Genomic DNA, 27,682 nt, shown 5'->3' with positions numbered 1-27,682 from the left:
CCTTAAATTTTTATATATTTCATACTATATTCCATCTGATCCTGCAGCTGGATCTATATTTACCTGTCCTAATACTTTATTTAGTCCATTTAAAAAAAATCTCCTTTTCCAACTCTTTATTCTCTATTTCTGTTAGCTTTTTTTACTTTCACTACCTTCTTTTTTCTTTAAACATTTCTTGTTCATGTTGTACTACACTATTCTAGACTTTTCCTGCGTTTTTTCTATTTCTCCTTTGACATACTTTATTTCTCTTGTTTCATTACCCTCTTCCTTTACTAATCTGCTTAAGTAACACAACACTTCTCTTTTTCCTTGTAAAAAATATATTTGCTTATATAACAATTCTTTTATTTTTTTCTTGATTTTTTTTACATATATTTTTCTTTGTCAAAGTACTTTCTCTTATTATGTTCTAATTCTTCCAATGCATCTTTATATGTTCTTTTATGTTTTCCTTTCTCACATCATATTCCCACTGTAAAAAACATTTGTATATATTTTCCTTAAATATACACCATTCAGACCAATTTTTTTTCAAATGTTCTCATAGTAATATGATCTTTCCACAACTGTATTATTAATATTTTTTCTTCTTCATTCCATGTTTTCTCATTTATCCTTTTTATTCTTTTGTCTATTTTTATATATTTCTTGTTTTCCTTTATCTCTAGCCATAATCAAGATGATCAGAAAATCCTGTCAACCACCTCCACTTCTCCTATAACTAAACCTTCTGATACTATAAAATAATCTAGTTCAGCTCAATACATACCCCTTTTGTAAGTCCATGATTTTTTTTCCAAACGTTTTAACTTACCATTGCCTTATAATTTCTAATGTTTTCCTTATATCATTTGCTTTCTTTTTAGGCTTGCCTTTTAAATCACAGTTATCATATTCATGTTTATCGCTACATAGTCGAAAATCGGATGAAATAACTCTCGCCTCTCCATCATCTCCTTCTCCCTCCATCTGCCTCCCTGTGTCTCCATGACGCCTCTACACCTGGAACAGAAACAGGAAGTGCAAAATGGTTTTCACTCGCAACAATGATGAGTAGAGAAAGTTCCCCAATGCCCTGACCAAGTTTCCCCTAGTAGTATAAATACCACCTCAGGTCTCCCCTGAATAGATGCTAACTTAGCAGGACTAACACAGTCAACAAAAAATATATGAAAGGATAAATAAAGATGAATAAATAAACCGAATTCTGGATAAGTTATAAGTCACAGTCTGTCTGCCTTACACTGAAGATTACTATCTTCAACTACTAATACCTCCTAACTACCCCACCATCCTCTGCAGTGACCCTTACTACCCCAGAGCATTTCTATCATGATGTAAACCTGAAAAATAACCATGTGAATTGTAAAATATGAATTTCTATTGTAATTGTTGATAGATATATTAATTGTAACTATACAGTTTTTGCTGCATATTGTTACATCCTGTTCTGTTTTTCATATGTACTGCTTACTGCCTCCCTACTTTCTTTGCTATTTTGCTATTTTTTTCTTTGAGAATTATTTTCACTTGGGCAGCACCTGCAAATGGTCTGCTGTGATCAATGTGTACCGCCTCAGTAATCAAATGTGAAATAAAAAATGAAATTGTAGATCATGAACACCTTTCCACATTCAAGGACAAATAATGTACATTGCTAGGTCATGAATCAAAGAATTCAAAAATGATAAATCTTATATGTATCTAGCTATTTCTGTTTATTAAGCATGCTAAATGTGGTGAAGTAATATTTGCTACCTTAGTTATTTATCTCATGCAAAATTTATACTGCCCACCAGTTCATTTTAACTGATTCTCTTAGAAAGATATTTACAAAGCCTCTGGGGAAATGGGGTGTTCTTAGCATCCCATAGAAATAGTTATTCAGACGTGGAAATGGAGGCATTACTTTTTGCAGTGCTCCTCATAATATAATTGCCCAAATGCTTAGAAATCTTTTATTTTCAGTACGGTGAATCTAATGATTCAGATCTTGTCATAATAATGGTCAGGAATAGAGAAATTCTGTTAGAATGGGGTATTCCTAAAGGCAATAAAATTCAGAAGCTATCCCCTAACTATAGTGAAGCAACTCTGAAGAAATAACATTATTTGGACATAATACCTTTAATCCCTTTTTAAGGGACAGAAGACTTAGTTATATTTGCTAACGCCCCACCCCCTCCCTTTTTAATACACTGCCTTTGCCTTGGCTGTTAGCTATACATCTTTTCATAGTAGTTATAGGTGTGTCTGCTTATATATATATATATATATATATATATATATATATATATATATATATATATATATATATATATATACATACTCCTCATACATTATTTATTTATGTATGATTATATTTTTTGCTATTATTGATTTTTATATATACATTATTTTTACATTAGCAGTATTCAGCTATGATTGGTTTTGTTTCATATTTATTTTTCATATATTTTTTGTTTGCTTATGTGTTTGTTTTTTGAACATTTAAGTAGATTGATGAGTGTTCATATAGCAGTTCAAGTTTTTTATTGTAAACTTTATATAAGGTGCATACTTAGCTAACTATGTGGATGGCAGGACTGTTTCAGCCTTTGTTGACACAGTTCTGCATTAATTTTCCAAAACATCAGTATGTTTGCAACAGCATGATGAAATGGTTTATGTATGATGCATATTATATTGTTTAAATATCTGTACTATATGTTTTATTTATTATATAAGTTGTGGTTGGAACATACTAAAAATGTATTTATTTTGCTAAAGTGTTAGTTTACTTTAAATCACTGTTTCCACTAATTACTTAATTGGAAGGAAAAGTTTGCTAGCAGTCATTGGTTTAACAGTGTTTAAAATGTTTAGGCTTGAGATAAAATTTTATGTCTGATAAAGCGTAGGAGTACTATGCGAAAGCGCTTACATATTTTTTACTAAATAAATCATTTGGTTTAATGTTGTGCGTGTCCTTTGTCTGCTTGGATTTCTTGCATAATACCTTCAATGTTAAAAGGCGCGTACAGAATTTAGATCCACAGACTATACGACAAATGAAAAATAAATGAACAAATCTACCTCAGAATAATCAGATGATCTGCAGTAATGTCAGCACACCATTACAAATAAAGCTACTGTACAGCTACCTAGAGTCCCCTTACTTTCATTTGTAAGTCATCATGAAAAACACAATTTGAGAATGAGCCAAGTAGAATTCTCTCCAAATCATCCTCAAGCTTTACATAATACACCCTTTTGTGCTCATATTGGGAATTAATCAGCTGACGGCACATCTGACTTATGTTTAACCTCTCATTATGTACTAAATCTGTCCATGACCTTTATAAGACAGCCACAATTATCCCTTTACCAAAGACTACCTACCGCAATACAACAGAAGACCATACACCTGTAGCTAACCTGGATCGTCTAGCAAAGATCTTTGAAAAAAGAATATATAAACAAATTAAGAATTCCATCTCAGAATATGACATCTTGGAAAACATCTCAGAATATGACATCCTTGGAATCAATAAACACAGCTTCAGACCTAGGTACTGTATCTGTACTGCCACACTCCTTCTAATATATTGTACCAAAACGTTGAGAAAGGTAAATTTAATGGAGATGTGTTTATAGATTTTGAAAGAGCATGCAAATGTGTAGACCATAATATTCTGCTACAAAGACATTAGAAATGCCATTTCTTAGATGAGGAGTGCTACTGGTTCTAGAGCTACGTACTCAAAACATTCCTTACTTTACTTGATACATCCAGCTCAAGGCCTTTGCCAGGTGTGTGAGCTCCAAAGTGGTCAAGATTAGGGCCGCTGATATTTTCAGTATTCGTTAATAATTTCTTTGAGAGCTACTCAGCTTAATTATTATTATTTTGTATGCCGGTTGTCATCACCAGAGCAACTACATCACATAAAGAAATCACACAACTTTTACAGAACATTTTCATGTTGCTGTGGAAGTGGATGAACACCGATTTGTACAAAATGCCAAAAGCTCCACAGTTATGATGTTTGGTACAAATAAATGACACTACATCATCTACTTCCCTCAAAGACTTGAGATAAACCCTGAAGAATACTTCACAGAATCATTGCAGTGTTGCTGCTTTGACAATAATGGGCAGGCTGGCATACACTAAACCTTATAGTGTTGTAATAGTGCAACTACTCATCTACAACACCATCCATTACACTAATTTTTTCCATTTTATGTTTTACTTCACTATTACTTTCTCTCACTTCCTCCGTTATATTATCTGACCCCTTAATTAGCTAACCCTTTTACAATATCAACATTCTTATCAATTTTACCTTGACTCAACTCTGTCTCTCTTTTCTCCTTCTTTAGGTTCATAGGTTCATAGGTTCATACTAGGCTATCTGCCCTAGGGCATTTATAAGCCTAGCCAGAGTATGTTTGGCTTTCGCCACCCATTTTAAATTAATTTTGCTGTGCCCTTTTTCGAGGTTAGTATACTGTGCCTCTGTCTAACAGTGACACAGAAGTGATACCCAGGGTAAACCTACGAACTCCCATCCACTCATCAAGATTCCTCTTGAAGAGAGTCAATGAGGGACTCTGCCTAACCTGGACTGGGATTTTATTCCAGAGTGAAAGGAGCCTTTGGGTTATAAATCTGTCCCTCCAGCATGTCCTATTTATTTCAGTGCTGAGGTTCAAGTATCTCGAGCATGTAGCTCGATAGGATTTGGATTTTTTGAGGTGCAGCATTTCCCTTAATTCCGGGTTGGACATGGATTTATACGTCAGGCACAGGTCGCCTCTGAGCAGGCGGTATGCCACTGAGTAGAACTGGAGTTTCTTTAACCGGGCAGCATATGGCATCTGTTTGAGCCCTTTGATCCTCTTGGTGAGGTACTTTTGGGGTCTTTCCAGTTGCTGCAGGTGTTTGGTAAGGTACATCCCAAAAGGGGCATTGTACTCGATTATGGGCCTGATGAGGGATGAGTAAAGAGGCACGATGACCTCCCCTAATCTAGATGTGAATCCCTTTATGATTAGATGGGCTATATAAAACGTTTTTCTAACCACTTTGGCCACGTGGTTCTCAAATGAGAGATTGCTATCAACTTGGGTCCCCAGGTCCCTAATTACTTCTTCTGTACTTAATGGAGTACCACCTATGTGGTAATTTGTGGGCACTTTGTTTTTGCCAAAGGGGATGACTATACACTTTTTGGCGTTTAGCTTGAGGCCATGGCTCTGGCACCAGTTGTCTGTTTCTATGAGGCCCTTTTGGAGGATGCTTGTGTCAGCTGGAGAGTCGATTATGGCACCCAGTTTGCAGTCATTTGCGAACTTGGTTAGCCACAGTCCTTCTGTGTTGGCCTGTACCTCCGAGAAATATATACCGAACAAGAGAGGTCCCAGGACTGAGCCTTTTGGGACGCCACTTGTAACTGGTTTGGAGTCTGACATGGCTCCAGCAATTCTAACCATGTGGGTTCTGTCCTTGAGCTAGTTTGCAACCCATCTAGTGACATAGGGGTTTATATTTAAGCTGGTGAGCTTATCTATAATGCCCGAGTGGGGTATTGTATCGAAGGCTTTTGTGAGGTCCAGGTAGGCTGTGTGGACCACCTTCCCTGTAGAAGTACATCTTAAATTGGGCAACTTCAACATCCCAAACATAGACTGGGAGCATTACTCTAGCTCCAACACCCTAGCCCAAAGGTTCCTAGAATTCATAAACTCAAATGCTATGGAACAACTTGTTACCACTCCCACAAGAGGGGAAAACATACTGGACCTGATCATCACCAACATGGGGACTCTATGCTCCAGACCAGAAGTGTATCCCTCACTGGTAAGATCAGACCATAAACTGATCTCACTGGATATTCACATCCCGACCCCACCCCCTGCCCAGAAAACCACAGTGAAAAACTTCTCTAAAGCAAATTTAACACTCCTCAAAACCGAGGTGGAATCCTTCAAAGCCCCCGGGCCTGTGGAAAATACGGCCCAGACCGCAGAATACTTTATAAATGCATTCTATGAACACCTTCAGGAATGCATGGATCATGCAATCCCAAATAAAACCAAGACCCAATCCTCCAAAGGCAGACGTCCACCCTGGTGGACCCCAGCCATAAACAAACTATACAATAGAAGGAGGAAGCTACTACATGATGGAGCAAAATCCCAAAAAGGGAAGGCATCTCTGATCAGTATTAGCAAAAAACTAAGGGCACTCATAAAATCATCTAAGGCCAGCTTCGAGAGAAAAATTGCATAGGACACTAAGGATAATCGCAAGGCTTTCTTTAGTTATGTTAGGAACCTGGGTGGGAATTCCCAGATATGCTCAGAATTAGTCCAAAATGACAAAAAAAACACCGAACCCACAGACATTGCCAACATCCTAGCTGACAGGTTCAGCGCAAACCCCCCCCCTCCCCACCAAAAGGACAAATATCTATCCCAGCAGAGTGCTGCCCCCCTGACATCTCAGATGTTCAGGTAAGAGCCGCCCTCTCCAAAGCAAAAAACACAGCATCACTGGGACCAGACAGTGTCCCGGGCTGCGTCCTACATGAACTCCAAGAAGAGCTAAACCCAAACATAAAACTACTGTTCAATCTCAGCCTTACTACAGGATATGTGCCCAAAGAGTGGCGTACAGCAACAGTGGTCCCTCTCCATAAAGGTGGTGCCTCAATGGATCCTGGAAACTATCACCCCATAAGCCTGACTAGCTTGGTCTGCAAAGCTATGGAAAGGATCATCATGGACCTCATAAATAAAGATATTGGGGACCTACAGACACTGGATCCTACCCAGTTCGGCTTTGTTAAGGGCAGATCCTGCCTCTTAAACCTGGTTGATTTCTTTGAAACAGTCACCAAGGCCATTGACGAGAGGAAGGTGGTCCACACAGCCTACCTGGACCTCGCAAAAGCCTTCGATACAATACCCCACTCAGGCATTATAGATAAGCTCACCAGCTTAAATATAAACCCCTATGTCACTAGATGGATTACAAACTGGCTCAAGGACAGAACCCACATGGTTAGAATTGCTGGAGCCATGTCAGACTCGAAACCAGTTACAAGTGGTGTCCCACAAGGCTCAGTCCTGGGACCTCTCTTGTTGGGTATATATTTCTCGGAGGTACAGGCCAACACGGAAGGACTGTGGCTGACCAAGTTCGCAGATGACTGCAAACTGGGCGCCATAATCGACTCTCCAGCCGACACAAGCATCCTCCAAAAGGGCCTCATAGAAACAGACAACTGGTGCCAGAGCCATGGCCTCAAGCTAAATGCCAAAAAGTGTATAGTCATCCCCTTTGGCAAAAACAAAGTGCCCACAAATTACCACATAGGTGGTAATCCATTAAGTACAGAAGACGTAATCAGGGACCTGCGGACCCAAGTTGATAGCAATCTCTCATTTGACAACCACGTGGCCAAAGTGGTTAGAAAAACATTTTATATAGCCCATCTAATCATGAAGGGATTCACATCTAGATCAGGGGAGGTCATTGTGCCTCTTTACTCATCCCTCATCAGGCCCATAATTGAGTACAATGCCCCTTTTGGGATGTACCTTACCTGACACCTGCAGCAACTGGAAAGACCCCAAAAGTACCTCACCAAGAGGATCAAAGGGCTCAAACAGATGCCATATGCTGCCCGGTTAAAGAAACTCCAGCTCTACTCAGTGGCATACCGCCTGTTCAGAGGCAATCTGTGCCTGACGTATAAAGCCATGTCCAACCCGGAATTAATGGACATGCTGCACCACAGAAAATCCAAATCCCATTGAGCTATGCGCTCGAGAGACTTGAACCTCAGCACTGAAATAAATAGGACATGCTGGAGGGACAGATTCATAACCCAGAGGCTCCCTTCACTCTGGAATAAAATCCCAGTCCAGGTTAGGCAGAGTCCCTCATTGACTCTCTTCAAGAGGAATCTTGATGAGTGGATGGGAGATCGTAGGTTTACCCCGGGTATCACTTCTGTGTCACTGTTAGACAGAGGCACAGTATAGTAACCTCGAAAAAGGGCATAGCAAAATAAATTTAAAATGGGTGGCGAAAGCCAAACACATTCTGGCTAGGCTTATAAACGCCCTAGGGCAGATAGCCTAGTATGAACCTATGAACCTACATACTGTTGAGCAGTGGTGTAGATATTGAACTCCTGTAGCCTGTAATCAGTGGTCACTAAAGAAAAGTGTACTCTCAGCAGCCACATGGTAGACGTAAAGAGTTTCATATCACAATAGTTTTATTTATTTACTTTTTGTTAGCTTAGTTAGTCAGGGAGAGCAGGCAAGAATATCAGCAGAGGTTTATGGCAAGGTAACAAGGAACCAGTTGGCTGAAATATGCAAAGCCAAAGGATTGAGGAATGCCAGCCTGAGTAATGGGGAAATGAAGGCAGCCTTAACCACAGCAGCAGCACAGACCAGCAACCAGAAAGACAACCAAACTGGCACTGGGAATGTACAGCTCCCAGAAACAAGACAGTTCAACTTTTCCTCAGAGGACTTAAAAAATCTGTCTAGAGTTAAAGAGACTTGAACTGGATGCCAAACATTTGGAACTAGAATCAGCAGAGAGACTGCGGCATTTGGAAGTCGAAGTAGAATCAGCAGAAAGACTGTGGTGCTTAGAAGCTGAAGAAAATGAGAGTTAGTGGCAACATGAAAAGGAAGTACTGATTCTTCGCCAGGGTCATGGAGGCAATGGGGAAGAGAGCAGCTGTACTTCAGAAGCAATAAACGTCAGTAAACTTCTTCTAAACTTTTGGAATTGGAAGTTAAATTGATTTTTAAGTATTAGACGTCACCTTTTGGTTTAAATCAGGAACTAAATATATAATGTGAAAAATATATAATGTGAAGTATATTTATATTATTATAGGTTTCAAATGTTTAAATTGTATATAAAAAAACATTTTTTATTTTAGCTGGATTTACATAGGGATCCTGTTTCTTAATACTGATGTATTTAATAATGTGTAATTATTTAATTGGATTATTAATTATTCACTTGTTTGCTTGTTTGTATGGGTATATAAAAAGTGGCTTTGTATAATGTTGCTTTGATCCTTGAAGGTGAATTGCCAAGGTACAAGATCGCTGTAACTGAAAATAAAAGTTTGGAGTGCTGGTGCTGATCCTGTGTACACTTGGTGTTTATTGGAGGTGGTCATTGGAGATTTGTTTGGTGTTTATCTAACTGGTTCCTGTGCTACCCCTATGTTGCAAACAACTGGTGTTTCTAGGTTGATGAACTTACCCAGTAATTTAAAGTTTATGGATATATTGAATGAACCTGAGAAAAAATTAGCACATACTGATCCCTGGTGTATGGTTAATAATCATGATTCTGAGGGGAGATTGAACAATTGGAGAGACTGATGGCAAAATTAGTTGCATTATTTTATGATACCTGCTTATTGGAGAACTATGTAAGCCTGAATATAACACCTAGGGGCTTACGGGGGGATCGTTTACTGGCCACTGAGTTCACTGAAGATGAGGCTGACATTCGAGGAATGGAAAAAGGTTTCCCTGCAATGCACTATTGGTTGGCTGCATGTGCTAATTAAACGGAATCAAAGAGCACATGAGAAGTTGAAATAGGATATTGTTCAGCTACAAAACCAAGTTGTGACTGAATCCTGTTATTGTGGACAAATGGGGTATATCAATGATAAAATTAACAAAACTGAGGTGGAAGTTATTCAGGGTAAGAAAAAGAAACTTCTTTGTGACATGAAGGACTACAAAGAGAGGGTCCTGTTTTCCTGGCAATGGAAATCACAATGTGGTATATCAAGATAAGAGATGGCAGCCAGGTTGGATGGAATTCATTGGTTTCTTCCGGTGAGTCTAGTGCCAAGAAGAATGTCTCATTTGAAAGTCTCCCGGCTGAAAATGCGAAAGGTGTAAAGGCATTGACTGAGTCTGGTAATGGTTGTCCCTTTCAGGAAAACAATCGTGGAAAGGGAAGGAAAGGAATGAACCATTATAAGTAGGGTTGCCACCTTTTAACAAGGGCAAAGTGGGACATGGGGGTGTGGTCAACAGGATAGGAGTGTGGCCAACATGACACTGGCCACACCCCCACCACAACATCACCAGAGTTGTTAAAGGAGATGCAGTATTAGTTATGGATGCAACATTGTGACATTACAGCATTCTGAAAACTCAAACCATTTAATTGAAGTGAACTATTTCTGCAAACACGCACTAATCAGTTGTAACAATAAATAAACGTTGAAGACATCACTAAAACACCAAATACAAACTTTGTTACTTATAAACGCAAACTACCCTGTAACAACGACATGGTTTAGCACAATCTCAAATACATTGCATTAACTTCTGAGCATCCATCCACAAAAAAAAAAAATAAACGGGAAAGTCCATAAACATTTTAACTTTTAAAAATACTTCTTGCAAGAGAAGTAATATAAACTACAATGTACAGCAGACTCCATGGGCTCCTTTTATCTCAAAACATAGCAATTAAGAGTAATTTATCCAGCACAGCAATGCAATAAACAGGCCCAAGTAAAAGCAACACACCCATATTCACATTACAAGCAAAGCAGTACATTTTAACCTTATTAAAATGCATAATAAGTTAAATGCACACATTTACAAGTATAAATGAAAACAATCTTGAAACAGCTTTGGCAAATTGGCAATATGTACCTACTAGAATAATAAATGAATTACATTAACTGTTAACATTCCCCCTCAAAAGGTAGACTTGTACCATATACACATGGACTTGCAGGAACTAACAGGAAAAATTACCTAAACAGTATATCATAACTTCCTGAAAACAGCATTAAATTGCACACATTTCCATACAAAAAAGTGCAAACCATGCTCGAACATTTTCTATCTGCAAACAGACAATACCCAGAAAAAGCTACGACAATAGAAATGCGTCACACTAAATTTATATTTCACTGCCCCCCAACAGAAACAAACAACTTCTATACACAGTTCAGCCTTTTAAAAGTAATGCTTCCAAATCATACCCCCCCCAAGAATAATAACAATTACATATACATTCAGGTTTTATATCTTTAAAAACTACTACTCAAAAATATCAAAATTACCACTGCACAGATATAAATACTGCATACTGCACCCCCATCTACCTCTAAACATTAAAAAAAATTAAACCATAAATTATTCCCATTTTAAACTAGTACTCAAAAATCTCAAAATAACCACTGCACATATTTAAATATTGCATACTACATCCCCATCTATCTCTAAACATTAAAAACTTAAAGCACACTATTCCCATTTTAAATAACTAAAGCCACAAAATGCAATTATGTACTTACCACTATCACAGTTATTGCTGGGCTAGCTTGCTTCCTTCCTGCTGTAATGGATAGTTGGATGTTCAAGTAGTGGCTGGGCTGGCTGGCAGGCTCCCTGGCTGACTGGCTTGCTGGGCTGGCTGGCTTGCTGGGCTGGCTGGCTGGCTTGCTGAGCTGGCTGGCTTGCTGAGCGGGCTGGCTGGCTGGCTGGCTTGCTGAGCTGGCTGGCTGGCTGGCTGGCTTGCTGGGCTGGCTGGCTGGCTGGCTTGCTGGCTTGCTGGGCTGGCTGGCTGGCTGGCTGGGCAAAGAGAATATCAAATCTCTGTCTTCTTTCCTGGCTGGCTAGGCTGGCTGAAGAAAGAGAATATCAGATCTTCGTTCGCAGCTGTGTAGAGCTTAGTGCTCTACAGCTGCGACCTTTATGGGGCTCTTTGTAGCAAGTTCTCGCCCCCTCCAATCCCTGCAGCCAATTACTGTGCTGCATTACCACACAGACCTAGCAGGGAATCCCTCTAACTGCAGGTCCAGGTGGTGACATAGCTGCATTGCCGTGGAAAAAACGGAAGTATTTTCGGCTTTTCCACGGCAATTGAATTTGCGATTGCGTGAAAAGGGGAAAAACGGGACTTTTAAAGTCCCATGCTTGCTGACTGCGGGAAGCGGGATGAGAGGCCTCAACCCGTGAGTGTCCCGCTGACAACGGGACGGGTGGCAACCGTAATTATAAGTGAATGTAAAGGTCTGGACTTGTTGTCTGTGGACTTTTATACCTGTGAGTATAACAATCAAACTGAATTGTGTGTACTTAATATATGAGAGTTGGTGCTTATAACTGAGATGAGGTCAGTGTTAAATAAGGGAATTAAGTTTGTTCCTATGTATATTCCTTCCCTAGCCAACTTATAGGTTCATAGGTAGGTACTAGGCTATTGGCCCTAGGGCTTATATAAGCCAAGCCAAAAGGGTACCCTGGGTTTCCCCACCCAAGATAATTATTTTCCTATGCCTGTCGAACAGAGCCACAGAAGTGATCCCCAGGGTGAATTTCTTATATACCATGCAATCATCAAGATTTTTCTTGAAGAGTGCTAATGAGGAGCTTTGTTTGATATGGATAGGTAGTTTGTTCCAGAGTATGGAAAGCCTCTGGAACAGGAATCTATCCCTCCAGCATGTTCTGTTTATTGTGGTTCATAGGTTCATAGGTAGGTACTAGTCTATTGGCCCTAAGGCCTATAGCCTATATAAGCTAGCCAAAAAGGTATCCTGGGTTTCGCCACCCAAGATAATTATTTTCCTTTGTCCCTTTCGAGCAGAGCCACAGAAGTGATCCCCGGGATGAATTTCCTATTTCTCATGCAATCATCAAGATTTTTCTTGAAAAGTGCTAATGAGGAGCTTTGTTTGATATAGATAGGTAGTTTGTTTCAGAGTATGGGAAGTCTCTGGGACAGGAATCTATCCCTCTAACATGTTTTGTTTATTGTGGTTCATAGGTTCATAGGTAGGTACTAGGCTATTGGCCCTAGGGCCTATATAAGCCTAGCCAAAAAGGTACCCTGGCTTTCGCCACCCAAGAAAATTATTTTCCTGTGCTCCCGTCGAGCAGAGCCACAGAGGTGATCCTCACAGGGAATTTCTTATTTTCCATCCACTCATCAAGAATTTTCTTGAAGAGTGCTAATGAGGAGCTTTGTTTGATATAGATAGGTAGTTTGTTTCAGAGTATGGGAAGTCTCTGGGACAGGAATTTATCCCTCCAGCATGTTCTGTTTATTGTAGTGACAAGGTTTAGGTCCCTAGAGTGTGTAGCTCGGAGGGATTGAGATTTCTTCAGGTGGAGCATGTCCAACAGCACTGGGTTTGACATAGCTTTGTATGTTAGGCAGAGATCACCTCTGAGTAGGTGATATGCAACAGAGAAAAGCTGGAGTTTTTTGAGACAGTCTGCATAGGGCATCTGTTTGAGGCCAGTAATCCTCTTTGTGAGGTATTTCTGTGTCCTTTCCAGTTGTTGTAGATGTCTTGTGAGGTACATACCAAAAGGGGCATTGTACTGTATAATGGGTCTAATGAGTGCCGAGTAGAGGGTAACAATGACCTCTTTTTTCCTGAATGAGAAACCTTTTGTGGTGAGGTGTGCCACTTAAAAAAGGATTTCCTGACTACTGTAATGATGTGATTATCAAAGGAGATTCTACTGTCCACCTGTGTCCCAATGTCTCTTATCACACTTTCGGTGTTAAGTAGACTACCACCTATGTGGTAGCTCATGGATACAGAGTTTTTACCAAAGGGGATGACAATGCAATTTTTGGCATTGAGCTTGAGGCCATGGCTTTGACACTGGGCATCTGTCTCTGTAAGGCCCTTTTGTAGGATGTCCACATCGTTAGGAGTTTCGATTATGGCTCCTAGTTTGCAGTCATCTATGAACATCATTAGCCAAAGACCTTCTGTGTTAGCCTGTACTTCAGAAAAGTAGATACCAAATAGGAGAGGACCCAGGACTGAATACTGTGGTACTCCACTTGTCACTGGTCTGAAGTCGGATTTGGAGTCTGCTACTTTCACTGTGTGGGTTCTGTCAGTGAGCCAGTTGGCAGCCCATCTTGTGACATAGGGATTTATACCTAGTTTAGTGAGTTTATCTATAATTCCAGAGTGGGGGGTGGTGTCAGAAGCCTTGGAGAGATATAGATAGGCTGTGTGAACCACCTTACTCTCGTCTACAGATTTGGTGACTGCTTCAAATTTTATTGATTTAAAAAAATTTTGTAGAAAATTGCTGCTGCGTGTTTTTTTTTTTTTTTTTTGAAAACAGAGCAAGAAAGCCTTTTGATATTGAGACTTTTTATGAAGATGAAGAGGATGAGTTATTAAATCTTTTGGTATATGAAACGAACTTTGACTCTGATGGGGGAGGATTTATTGCTGGTTATGGTAAAATAGAGTTACCGGTGTTTTCAGCAATGAACAAATTTACTCCCCCTCTTATTGTTCCTGCCATTTTGTTTTTATTAAAATTGTTGTATTAATTGAGCATGAATTTAAAGAACTTTTACATTCTGAGAGAGAATACAATTTAACAAAAAATGAATGGTTGGCCGTACAATCTTTAAAGGAAACTAAAAATGAGTATATTACTAAATGTGCTGATAAAGGTGGAAATTGGGTTATTTTAAAGAAGGCCAAATATTGTGAGATGGTTCATGATTTGTTAAAAGTTGTTGATGAATACAAATGTTTGTCAGTGAACCCTGTGGATGAGTATAATGCCTAATTACTTGACATGCTTGAAAGGGGTGAATGTTTGGGTTTTTTTGGAAAGAATGATGTTAACAAATTGTATATTAAAAAACAGTGAACGCCATGATCTATGCATTGCCTAAGATACACAAGAATTTACAACAGCCACCTGGTAGGCCCATAATTTATGGAGTGGGCTCATGTTTAAGTAATGTGGGAAAATGTCTTGATTTTCATTTTAAAAAATATTTATGTAAGGTTCCGGCCCATATTTGTAACACTCAAGGGTCACTGGATGAAGTTAAGAATAATGAGTGACAGGATAACTATTACTGGGTTACCACTGATGTGACTTCTTTATACACCAATATTAAACATAGATGAGGTTTGGAAGCTATGAGGGAAGTTATAGGTGAAGGCCCTCGTAAATCTTTTTTAGTCAGTTTATTAGAATTTTGTGTGACCCACAAATATTTTATATTTGAAGGAGGCTTTTTTTGCAACTTAAAGGTACAGCTATGGGGGCTGCATTTGCCCCCACTTATGCTGTACTATATATGAGACAATTTGAGAAGAAATTTTTATATCCAACTAACTTTTATAGAAATAATGTGATATTCTATAACAGGTATATAGATGATTTGATTTTGATCTGTAGAGGTAAGATAAAGGAATTTGTGAATTTTTTTGAGGTTTTAAATAATAACTGTCATGGTTTAAAAGTTTCTTATGATGTGAACCATAAAAGTATCACCGTTTTGGGTGTTACACTATTTGTTGAAGGGACACTAGCCTGCATCCTAGGCACTTGTTGGACTCTGTGCGGTATGGTGAGTTTAAAAGGATCTTTGACCATACTAGTGATGACTGTTTAAAGATAGTGGAATTGAATAAAGTTGAGGTTAGGTTAAAAAGCAGGGGTACAGTGATGAACAGATTCAGTGTGTGAAGTTTTGTGTTTTGGGGCATACGACACTGAAGTCGTATAAAAGAAGAATATACCAAGAGGGGCAATTTGATGCTTATGATAATAAAGAAAAAATATTTTTGTTAGCAGGTTTTTGCTCTTCTCTAAAAGTTTGGTGAATATTGTGAAAAGATTTTGGTATAATTGAGGATGAAAATATTGGCCATTTGCTCCCAAAGCATGTTACTTTTTCCTTTGGAAGAAGTAAGAACTTAAAGGGGATTTTGAACTATGAATTTGTGCCTAGAAATTTGGGGAGTATGCCTTGTGGCTTGTGGTCATTGTACTGTATGTTCAAGGGTGAGGAATTTATCAGGTAACAGAATTAATTGAAGACAATTTTTTGCTAAGCATTCCTTTACCTGTAACTCTACAGTCCATATTCTGGAACATCTGGGTGATGTCAGGAAAAATGAACACTGAGTCCTGTAGCTAAGCACTTTATGGAAACACGTGGAGGGATTGACTCTGGGTTATTTTATTGTGTCCTTGCTAAACCTTTCTTACCTAGAGGGGGTGACTATATTGGAAAATCATTGGAATTGGAATCTAAATTGATTTGTAAGTATCACACATTGTCACCTTTTGGTTTAAAAATCAGGAACTAAATATATAATGTGAAGTATATTTATATTATTATAGGTTTAAAATGTTTAAATTGTATATAAAAAGACATTTTTGTTTTTTTTTAGCTAGATTTATATAGGGATCCTGATTCTTAATACTGATGTATTTAATAATATGTAATTATTTAATTGGATCATTAATTATTTAATTGATTGCTTGCTTGTATGAGTATATAAAAAGTGGCTTTGTATAATGTTACTTTGATCCTTAAAGGTGAATTGCCAAGGTACCAGATCACTGTAACTGAAAATAAAAGTGCTGATCCTGTGTGTACTTTGTATTTATTGCAGGTGGTTGTTGGAGGTTTGTTTGGTGTTTATCAGTAAATGTCTTCCTCAGTACCAAGAAGGTGATAATTTTGATTGTTTTATTCATCTATTTAAAGAGTAGGGCTCTGGGTATAGTTCCTGATCCCCTTACTCCATGGTAAAGCTGTAACTACTGATTCTAAATTTTCTAATATTGATTTCTTAAATTATAATACAGTTAAAATTCTTTATGGGAATGCTTTAAGTTAACACCCTGATGCTTACAGAAAAAAGGTTTTGTGAGCATATACGCAAGGCAGATGAAAGTGTATGTGATTATATTGCTGAACTAAGCAGTTATTTTCATAGGTGCATGAATCAATATCAGGCCACCACTTTTAAAAAGCTGGCAGACCTTTTGGTGAGGGAACAAGCCCTTAGTATTTTGCCTAAGGACATGAGAATCAGGTTGGCAGACAGGGAATGCAATTGTGCTGATGAGTTGGAGAAAAAAGGAGACCTATACTTAGCAAGCAGGGCATCATTGCACAGCAAAGGGATGGCTAGTGCTGCACATGGATATAAGGTAACCCATGCTGGCCAGCTTAAACTGCCCCACCAGAGTCCACCAGTAACAGGGGAAGCCACTAGTTCAGGTACATGGCCAATATCAAGGGTTAAATGTTTTAAATGTAACCAGTGGGGCCATGTAGCATACAGATCTCCATGGAGGTAAGGTGGGGAACAAAAGTCGGGGGAGTCAGCAGCTGGGAAATACAGAATGCCATTGGTAAGTTGTCTGGAGACAACAGGGGTACCAAACTACCAGAAGAGTTTATATCTGATCTTGGTAGATGGAAAATTGGCCACTGACAAGACAGACACAGTCTCTGATATAACCATTGTGAAGCATGCAGTGGTTAAAGAGGAGCAATACTTGCTTGAGCAGTCCACTCCAGTCTGAGCTTTAGGAGGGATCCAATTCCAAATGGCTTTGGCTAGGGTTCACCTTGACTGGGAGGGTGGAAAAGGAAGCAAGCAAGTATGTGTATTTAAGGATATGCATGCAGATGCCTTGATAGAGAATGATTTTGATAATTCAGTACCTTGTGTGCATGCAGTGACATGCAATCAGGCTTGGAGACAGGCTTGTGGGTCTGGTAGCCTTGGGGGTACCCAGACAGACCACACACCTGAAGCCTAGACTGGAGATGTGGCTACTTCAGTGAGGGAGCTACCCTGTAACAGTGAGACTGAAGGTGAGACACAGCTGCTGGTGGGTGCTGATGTTTCCTTGGATAGAGTGACTGCAAGGGCAGAGGTAAGTAATAGTACCCAGGCTGACAGTGAGGCACCACTGTCAGAAGAGACCAGACATCCTGTGGAAGGGGAGCTGGGAAGGGTTACAAAGACAGAGTTGAGACAGTCTCAGTTCTCAGACCCTACACTGTGAGGCCTGAGGGAGGCAGCTAGGGAGGCACCTGATTCTCAAGGAAAAAGGGATTCTGTATACTATAACAATGGATTACTGTATAGAGAGTGGATCACTGAGGGCTAGAGGGTGAGGTAATACAGCAGTTGGTAGTCATAGCCCATGACATTCCCTTTGCAGGTCATATGGGCATAAAGTATACCAACAGGCATATTATGCAGAACTCTTATTGGTCTGGCATTTCCAGGGATGTAACTGGGTACTGCAGGACCTGTGAGCAATGCCAAAAAGTAGACAAGGCATGACAAGGTCAAAGCTCCTTTGATGCCTTTGCCTGTGATACAGGGCAATTTTAGAGGGTAGCTATGAATATTCTGAGGCCTGTGAGTACCCCATGTTCCACAGGAAAGAAGTATATTGTAGTGGTATTAGATTATGCTACTAGATACCCTGAGGCAGTGGCTCTGCCCTTCATCAAAGCAGAGAAGGAAGCTAATGTTTTGCTACAGATTTTCAGCAGGGTAGGTTTCCAAAGAGAAATAATGACTAGCAGAGGTGCCAATTTCATGTCAGATCTACTGGCTTGTCTGTAGGAGTGTTATGGGGTGAAGCACCTAAAGACCACCCCTACCACCCACAGCTAATTGTCTTGTGGAGAGGTTAAACTCTGTACTAAAAACCATGCTACAGGCATTGGCAGACCAGTTTAAGAGAGGGAGGGTCAAATATCTGCCCCATCTGTTGTTTGCTTACAGAGCGGTACCACAGGAATCCACAGGTTTTTCACCATTTGAGTTGCTGTATGGGCATAGTATGAGGGGGCCTCTAGATCTGATTTGTGATGAGAGAGAGAGTGAGTGTGAATCCCACAAGGAGTCTGTTGTGGCACATGTTCTAAACCTTAGGACAAGGCTTAGGTAGCTCATGGGCTTCGCCCAGGAGAACCTGGCAGGAGCCCAACAGTAGAAAAAGGTCTGGTATGACAGGAATGCCAGAGAGTAGGCTGTGGAGCAGCAGGTGATGGTTGTCATTCCTGTCTGACACAATAAACTGCAGGCAGTTTGGGAGGGATCCTCCAAAGTAGTAAGGAAGGTCAGTGATGTCATCTACATGTTAGAACTGCTAGGCAGGAGGCAGAGGCACAAATTGTACCATGCTAACATGATGAAACCTTACCATGATAGAGAGGCCCTTGTACTGAGTATTTCCACTAGGAGGCAGGAGGACTCTAAGGGGGAATCTATGGCTACAGGGAGCCAGACAGGAAAATCCCAAGTTACTACGGTGGAGCCTAGGGTTGCATTCGTATGATATGATAGTGCAACACTTAGCAGACAGAGAATGGGATAACATATTCCCAGAGAGGCTAATTTCTCTCAAGCCACATTTCTCAAGGTTCACTTGAAAAAGAGTTTGTCTTCAAAGGGGGAATAGATGTAAGGATAGGGGGTACTGCCATCCATGCCAGGGAGACATAGGGCAGTGAATGTATGACTTGTACCACCACAGCTAGCTGGAATTTTATAAATAATTGTATGTCATTAATATCAAACTGACCTGTATAGCTGCTTGTGCTGAAAATGTATTTATGAGTTTAGCTTGTGTTAATTATGTTAAAATGTATCAACAGTGTACCCTGCTGAAATGAAGAGAAATGTACATGTATTATGGTATCTGAATTAAATGTATATGTTTTAATAGAGGATACTGGCACAGCAATGGTTAACCAGCTGGCTTATTTTAAGAAAAATAAGGGAAATGTAAATGAGCTGTTAAATCATTGAATGTCACCCCACAGTGCTGAGTAGGTCCAGAGCCGGTAGGTCTTTGAGTAGCTGTTATCTGTTAGCTTTTGTAAAGAAGGGGGAACGTGTTGTAAATGTTACTGACTCTAGGCACTGCCATAAACATTTGGATATGTATTGGAGCCATCTATGTTCAATTCCTGTACGAAACCTCAAAAGGAAATATTGTCTTACCAAGAGTCAGGTGACCAGATGAGGTCATTCTGCAAGTCATGTTGGATATTATATTTTACAGGGAGTAATCTCAGAATATAGAGTATTCTGTTTGGGAGGCTGACTAGAAAGACTGCTCATGTATTTCACCTTGCCTTGCCCAAATAAGTTACTAGGGAACAGTAAACTCTCTTAGATTCAGTCAGGAATAGAATGAAGTTTAGTTTAGAGATTGTTTTTCTTTATTTGTATGAGTGTGCCCATCAATGTTGTTTTCAATATTTTCTGTGATTTGAACTCTATGGTTTACTGTGAATATATATTCAGTATTTTCATGTACTTTTATTATTTATTATTAAATATATTTAAACTTTATTGTGGCTGATCCTCTTTAGGAAGTATTAAGCTTTGAGAGTACTTATATTTATTTGGTGACACTGTGTGGGCCACTCCAGAAGGCCTAGCCATCTTGATAAACTACTATGATTTGTATTAATACTAATATTACACAGTATAATTGGATACCCTTTTAAGAGCCTTATAGTAACTGACTGGTGGCAGCGATAACTAACTTATTGTCTGAGCAAAGTTGGTAGAGTGGGTAATCTGTGCCACCCTTTCCCAGGTGTGTGTGTGTGTGTGTGTGTGTGTGTGTGTGTGTGTGTGTGTGTGAAAATTAAATCTTTAAGAGTGTGTGTGTCAGCTACTTGGGGCAGGGACACGAAGCACTGAGTTTACAGAGAAGGTGATGGAGGACTTGGCTTGGACACTCGTCTGAGGACCTAACCCTACAGCTGTACCAGTGGGGAGTCTTGTTGGGGATCTGTACAGAGAAAGATATAGAGACATCTAGACCCCAGGCTGAGTGTGCTCCCTGTGTGCTCTTAAGGGAAATTGTACTTGATGTATCCATTTGTACTCTAATTGCACATCCCTCTCTAGTTTCAGTGGTGAGGATTCAGGCTCCTTCATTTCTGGCCTAGCATGGGTATGACACATATTGGTGCCCATCACATATTGGTAATAGTGGCAGGCAGCACATTTTAATAACAAAACATATGGAAAATGATGACTGAAATATCAGTATTGAAGTTTATGACAGTTTCTATAACAGCAAAGGAAGGTCCATATGCACTGAAAAACAAAGATATTTATATTCTCAGTAGCAGTTTTTCAGTGTTGTAGATTGCCATTAAATGAAGTAATAGTGAATATTTGCTAGTGTTATTTAGATTGCCCAACATGTTTATTCTAGCTGCATGTTTTTCATTAAAGGTATACATAGTTTCAAATTCTAGAACTATTTATTGTTATGTGACACAAACTATCTATATATTAAGGGGGATTTTATATTTTCTTTTATGTGCATCAACTGTCCATACATTAATAGGGTCTTAAAGCAGAAGATATGCAACTGTAAAAATGTTCCTTGAATTTGTTACTAGCAGTAACATGATTTAAACAGTAACTTTTCTACTGACACGAAACAAAGCAGAAAGCACAAAGACACTGGAACACAGATGTTATTATACCTTTTATTAGATCAACGTTGGTTTTAAAATTGTCAGAGCTTTCAAGCTAACAGGAGCCTTTCACTGGAAGTTGTTACATTACTGATGTTAATATCTATTTGTGTCTCAAAAGGGAAATACATCATTTCTTTTTCATCGGGTAACAAATAAAAATGGAAAATGCCAGTGTGTTGAAAAATGTGTGTAGCTCTAATGCATAATAACTACACCTCAAAGAGACATGTGTGTGTGTGTGTGTGTGTGTGTGTGTGTGTGTGTGTGTGTGTGTGTGTGTGTGTGTGTGTGTGTGTTTAGAAGCTTGCCATAAAACTAAAAGCTCCCCCCATATGTTTCCAAAGAGTCATGGCTCATTTAGCAGATAACAGTTCAAGTCAACTGGACACTTAATATGATAATAAATGACAATAAAACTAGATGTGCAGAAAGATGAATTAAATCCAAAGAAGGAATACACCCAAGTTTTAATTCCTAATTTGTTAGTCTATTAACACACAGACTTTGTAAGACAGGTGCTTTGGTCAAATGAAAATGTAATAATTGTAGTAATATCCTGGTGGATATAGTAAAATAATGAAGTAACATGTTATGAAAAAGGCATAGACTACCAAGAGAATATGATACTGAGTTAGAATATGAATGGTGTATGCATTCTTTGCTATATAGCCTTTGTTAACTAAATGAAAAAAAAATAGAGAGAACGGGAGAAAGAGAAGTAATAGATATATAGATATATTTGCTTAAAGTCTCTGTTCTCTAGGACAGAAAATTAATAAGATATAATTAAATAAAAGCATGCAATAAAATATGCTTTTTAGATGTAAAGGGGAAATATTGCTCACTGGTTGCAGGTGTGCTAAATGTTAAATGCAGTAGTGTGGCTACACTACTTCAAATTAGTAGGGTTAGCTACGTTGTTGTTGTTTGTCTTTCGGCTTTTTCCCAGTAAGGGGTCGCCACAGTGGAACTCCGGTCCGCTAATGATTGGCAGTAGATTTTTTTTACGAAACGCCGAGGTGCCAGCTCGACACCCAACCTTCAACAAAGGCATGCCCATTTACGCACGCATGTCTTTCGAACGCTACCCAACCACAGGGAGGACATGCAGACTCCACACAGAAGGCACTCCCAAGCCATGCCGAGAATCGAACGGGATAACCTCTTGCTGTGAGGTAACAATGCTACCGCCGTACCACCGCGGTTATCTACATAACGTTTACATATTAGAATTAATTCCTCTAATGGAAAGCAAGAGGAAAATGGAGAGAGAGACAGAGAGATGAGGTCTTGGGCCTGGTACAGTTAAAAGGGCATTGAAGAGGTGCTTTCAGAATATGAAAGTGCAAAGCTATTTGGAAACAAGCAGTCAAAAACAACGTGGTTCATAAATTTACTTTAAGGTTATGTAAACTGGTAAGTGAGCTGTTCTTATTATCTTACACTACAGATTTACCTTTAATGGAAATGAGCCTATAATGTAAATTAGCTTTTTAATCAATTACTACTTAAGTTTTTTTTTAATGTTTAATTACTTTTTACTTTCTTTTGTTACTTTTAATTACTTACTAATTACTTGCAAGTTTATAGTTTTTGAGTTTTCGGTTAACATTTTACTACTGTCGGTTTATATTTCCCATTTCTATGTCTTGAAGAATAACTGATTTGTAGAATTATTCATATCAGTAGGCTATGTAGATTAATTTCTGACTCTCATGTAGCAGCCAATAATTGAAAAACAGCTTTAGACAAAACTGGTCTCCATTTTCTCTTACTTGTTTTATGGGTCAGCTTATTTCAATCTTAGGTTCTGAAGTGGAAATTAAGTGGAAAGCAACTTTATTTTTCTCTCTGGCATTTGATAAAGTAGGTTAAATATTAATTGTTTGCATGCTAATTAAGGACTTTTATATCCTGAGAGGCTTACAGTTCAGACACCACATTTAAAGTGAAAAAGTACTAGTGCTTTTTTGCCACTTCATGTCCATCTTTTGATAGAGTACTACTTGCCTGTTAGTTATTTAACTGTTAATGTGTCTAGTATTTATATAAATTGGTTATTGAAGACATTTGTGATAGTAATGACTAGCTGGATACTTGATAGGCCATGATTATTGCTAGCTAAATAGTGGTACATACCTAGGATAAGCATGGGGTAGTAAAAAAAAAAAAAAAAAGATGTAGGCAAAAAAAAAAAAGAAAGCAGGACAAAAATTTAGTAAGGAAGAAGGAACCAGAATGAAGAAAACTTGCAACACCAAAAAATGAGCCCAGCCAGGAACACAGTACCACAGGAACTCCACCAAGTTAGTAAAACAAAGGTTTATTAAGCGCTTTCCTCAGATTGCTTTTGTTACAATCTGAGGAAAGCGCTTAATAAACCTTTGTTTTACTACCTTGGTGGAGTTCCTGTGGTACTGTGTTCCTGGCTTGGCTAATTTTCTGGTGTTACAAAACTTTTGTAACCAAAGGACTGGAACATTCCAGAGAATTAACCAGTGCAGGGGACCAGGCAGATATCAGGCGAGATTGGTGATGTGCTCACAATACAAGGCAAGGATTGGTTCATGTATCTCGTGGTTGATGAAGATGCTTGGGAGTACAGGAGATTGGGGATCTTTATGGAATGGTGTTGGAGATGAAGTGGGTATTTGGGTAGTGAGTCAGGTGGAAAGGAATAGACTAAGACTGAAATGGAGTAGATGGTACAGGAATGGTAGCCATGTCAGAATGGTTAAATAAAGTAAGAGAACAGGCAAGAATCAGTAAAATATGAGCAATAAAATATGAGCAGTAATAGTCAAAGATGCAGGTATGAAGGCAGGAGAGTAGAAGGAGGAAGCACAGTGGCTAGGAACAGGTAAAGGACAAGGATGAAGAATGCAGGGAAGGTAATCAGGTAAAGAGTAGAACGCCAAGGTGAAGGGCAGATGTGGCTAGATATGGCAAACAACATCAGAGCTGGTCAGGCAAAGGGCAGTCAAGTATGGAAAGTAAGAAGAATACAGGCAGGAAGGGAAGAGGCACATTAGCCAGGAGGGCAGCTAAAGGAAAATTGAGGGAGGTGAGCATTCAATGAAAGGGTGATTCGAGTTGTGGGAGGTGTTAGAGACACCAGAGAAGTGACTGGGACAGGTAGGTTTTCAGCCTAGGAGATATTGACAGGGTGCTGTTGGTAGGGCAATTACTATAGTCATGAGGTGGGGAAGGAAAGAGGATGGTAGTAATTATAAATAATAAAATGGTTCTGAACCTAACATTCAAAAACATTAATCTAGTTTTTTGCAAAGAATGTGTCAAAAAATACAGCGACACTCTATATATATAGACACTCATGTGGGAACTAATGACCTGGCACACAGGACCACAGGGAAAGAAATAGTGAGGGAAAAGTAGCATATACTAGTGTGTATGGACTTGGTCAATATGGTATCACCCAGAGGTCTCAAATGCATTAATGACCAGTACTAGGAGAAAGATGGCACAGATGGTAGAGGAGGAAAAGGAGATGAATAGCAAGACCCTCTTCTTAATCCCCAATGGGGTATAAAACCTGACTGGAAAAGGACATTCAGATGATGGTGTCTTCAAGCTGAGAAATAAATGACAAAAAGGAATACAAAGGCTCTAGATGAAAAGCAGAACAAGGTAGCTAAAGGAAAAGGTTCAAAGAGGGAAATGAGAAAGTTAAGGAGGATGACAGACAGCCAAAGAAAAGGAGGAATGGATGGAAGAGGACAGCAGCAGAAGTGTAGGAAGGGACACAGATGAGACTTAGGACGACATGCATGGTGCCACCTGGCAGGGCAGAGCTGAAGGGTAACACAAGAAAAGACAAATTGGTATCAGCATTACTTGCTTTTCCCCACTTTAGCAAACTCAGGTACTGCTGTATTGTTAAATAACTTTTGTATCTATAGTTTATTTTATCTGTGTGTTTATTCATTTTTTTACAGTGGCAAATGAGCTAGGCCAAAGAATTATTTCAGCCACTAGAAACTTTTCTGAGTAAGCCATATAGTCATTATTATTTTATTAGTCTTTGGCCATTCTCTGAAAATTACGAGGTAGTTTGCTATATTTTAGCAGTTTGTTGACCACCCATATTCATACAAATCTGCCCCCATCTAAGTGACTATATAAATGTCACTTTTTTGTGTAATCTATTTGAGGTTCAGTGTCCTAGTCTGGCCACTAATTATTTCCGTACTGTTTTTCACCTTTTATTTAACAATGCTGAAAAGATGAGGCTCAATGAGTTAGACTAAGATTATCTTTTTACTTTTTTCTTTGCTTGTCTTTAATTTCCAGATTTTTCTATTCTTTTAATACATAGTACATTCTTGTCTGTCATGTATTGGTTCCTGATTTTCATTGTCATCACTGCTGCCAGATGCCATGGGTTGTGACAAAACAATTTTCATAATTTTTCTGTGGAAAGAACAGGTTGACGGATATGTAGCATTTAGCCACTCTCAGAATCTGGGTGCATAGTCTCAGACAAGATCAGCAGCTGCTTGTAACAGCCATCAATCTTTTAATTAACCACCAAATGTAAAATTCAAATTTTGTTGACACAGACTATCACAACATAAGAGGTAGCATATAAGTCTAATTTTGGGTTACACCTTGGGTCACTACATTGTAATCTGTGAAGCTGTCCGGCAAGACATGTGCATTGAATAAAAGTTTAAAACTTGGAATTTAGTGAAGGACTTTGGCTTAATCCCTACCATACATGCAATTATTTTGGAAACTCATTACTGCAAATTTTTCTGCATGGGAAGAATTTAAATATAAAGCACAATTCTGTTATTGTGAATTACAAAATATTTTATGAAGGCTACTGTGCCATGTAAACTGATGAAGTGTATAAAAGCACTGATGAAGTGTATAAAAGGGTCTATATTAGATCAGTGAACGCTTAAACAAACGAACGCTGATTGATCGACCTTATTTTAGCGAAAGTTAAAAATATCGAACCAGCAGAAACGCAAATTTTTTCCTAGGGAAAGAATTTGGTTGTCCGTTTCTGTTGCTTCGGTATTTTCAGTGCTGTGGTGGAAAGTTACGGGTCGGATTCAGGTAAGTGTGCGATTGTGTGGATGTGAGTGTTAGGGTGGGTTAGGTGAGTTAGGGTTAGGGATCAGGTTAGGTATGTGTACGATTGTGTGGACATGAGGGTTAGGGCAGATTTAGGTGAGTTAGGATTAGGGAGTGGGTGAGGTGAGTGTGCGATAGTGACGGACCTTAGAGTTAGGGTTTGGGTTAAGGTAAGTGGATAGTTAGTGGTGTGTGCATAGTTTAGTGTAGGGTTAGGTATCAGATTTTAGGTGTATGTGTGTGGATTTCTGTTTGTTTGGTGTGCTTGTGTTGTGTGTATGTGTTTTGGATCAGCGATTTTTTCCCTAGGAAAAAAAAATCGCTGATTTGACAGTTTGAGATTGTAAGCTTTCACTAACATAAGGTCGATCAAGCAGCATTCGCTTTTTTAAGCATTCGCTGATCTAATATAGACCCGTATAAAACCATTTAAAGTATTGTATAGTCTTAAAATGGATGGGTACAACAATAGTGTGGCATTACCATGCTAAAGGCCTCAGTAACTCTCCACCACAGTTTATTAGATTCTTTAAACCATTGAGGCATGTTGTCCAAAACAGGGCACTGAAAAAAAAAGATCCAGCCAAATGAGGTTCTGAGTCACTATTCCCAGATTTCTAGTCTCAGTGGAAGCATTCTCTGTTATATAGGTTTGGGGTGGCTAATCTGCTATACCTGTGGAGCTCCCCCTTCAATCACTCACATTAACTTGAATTGTAGCTCCCTGAACATAAGGGTAGGGCATCACTGGAAAGACTTACTGCAGTGTTTCCATTCCTTGCTTAGCTCTAAGTCCATTCATACAGTCAAGTAGTTCTGATCAGAAAAAGCTATAAATGTAAGCATTTTATGAATGTTGAATGATTGACTATACCCTCATGCACTGAGTTTTGTCAAGCACTGCTTGCCTTTTCAAAATTGGTAGCATGTTTTAAAATACGTACAGTAATTTTGAAGCTACTACACCGACTTGCTTCATTTATAGCAAATGATACCCAAAGCTATATTTGGCATTCGAGTACAGTCATGCTAATTTTAAATGTCATGTGCTAAACGTTTTACCTCAAAGAATCTGCCAATGGTAAAACTGTATTGCTAAGCTGTGTCTCATTTAATTTTGACAAAAATGAGTAGAAAAATATGAAAACTAGTAGGAAAATTGAGAAGCATTTTCCATCAGGCAAAGCATTTCTATTGTGTACAGTTTCATTTTGTTTATTT

Source organism: Protopterus annectens, chromosome 11.part0, assembly GCF_019279795.1.
Source record: "Protopterus annectens isolate FY-2018-M chromosome 11.part0, PAN1.0, whole genome shotgun sequence".
Taxonomy (NCBI): Eukaryota; Metazoa; Chordata; order Ceratodontiformes; family Protopteridae; genus Protopterus; species Protopterus annectens.
The sequence above is the reverse complement of the archived record's forward strand: the minus strand, read 5'-3'. Positions refer to the sequence as shown.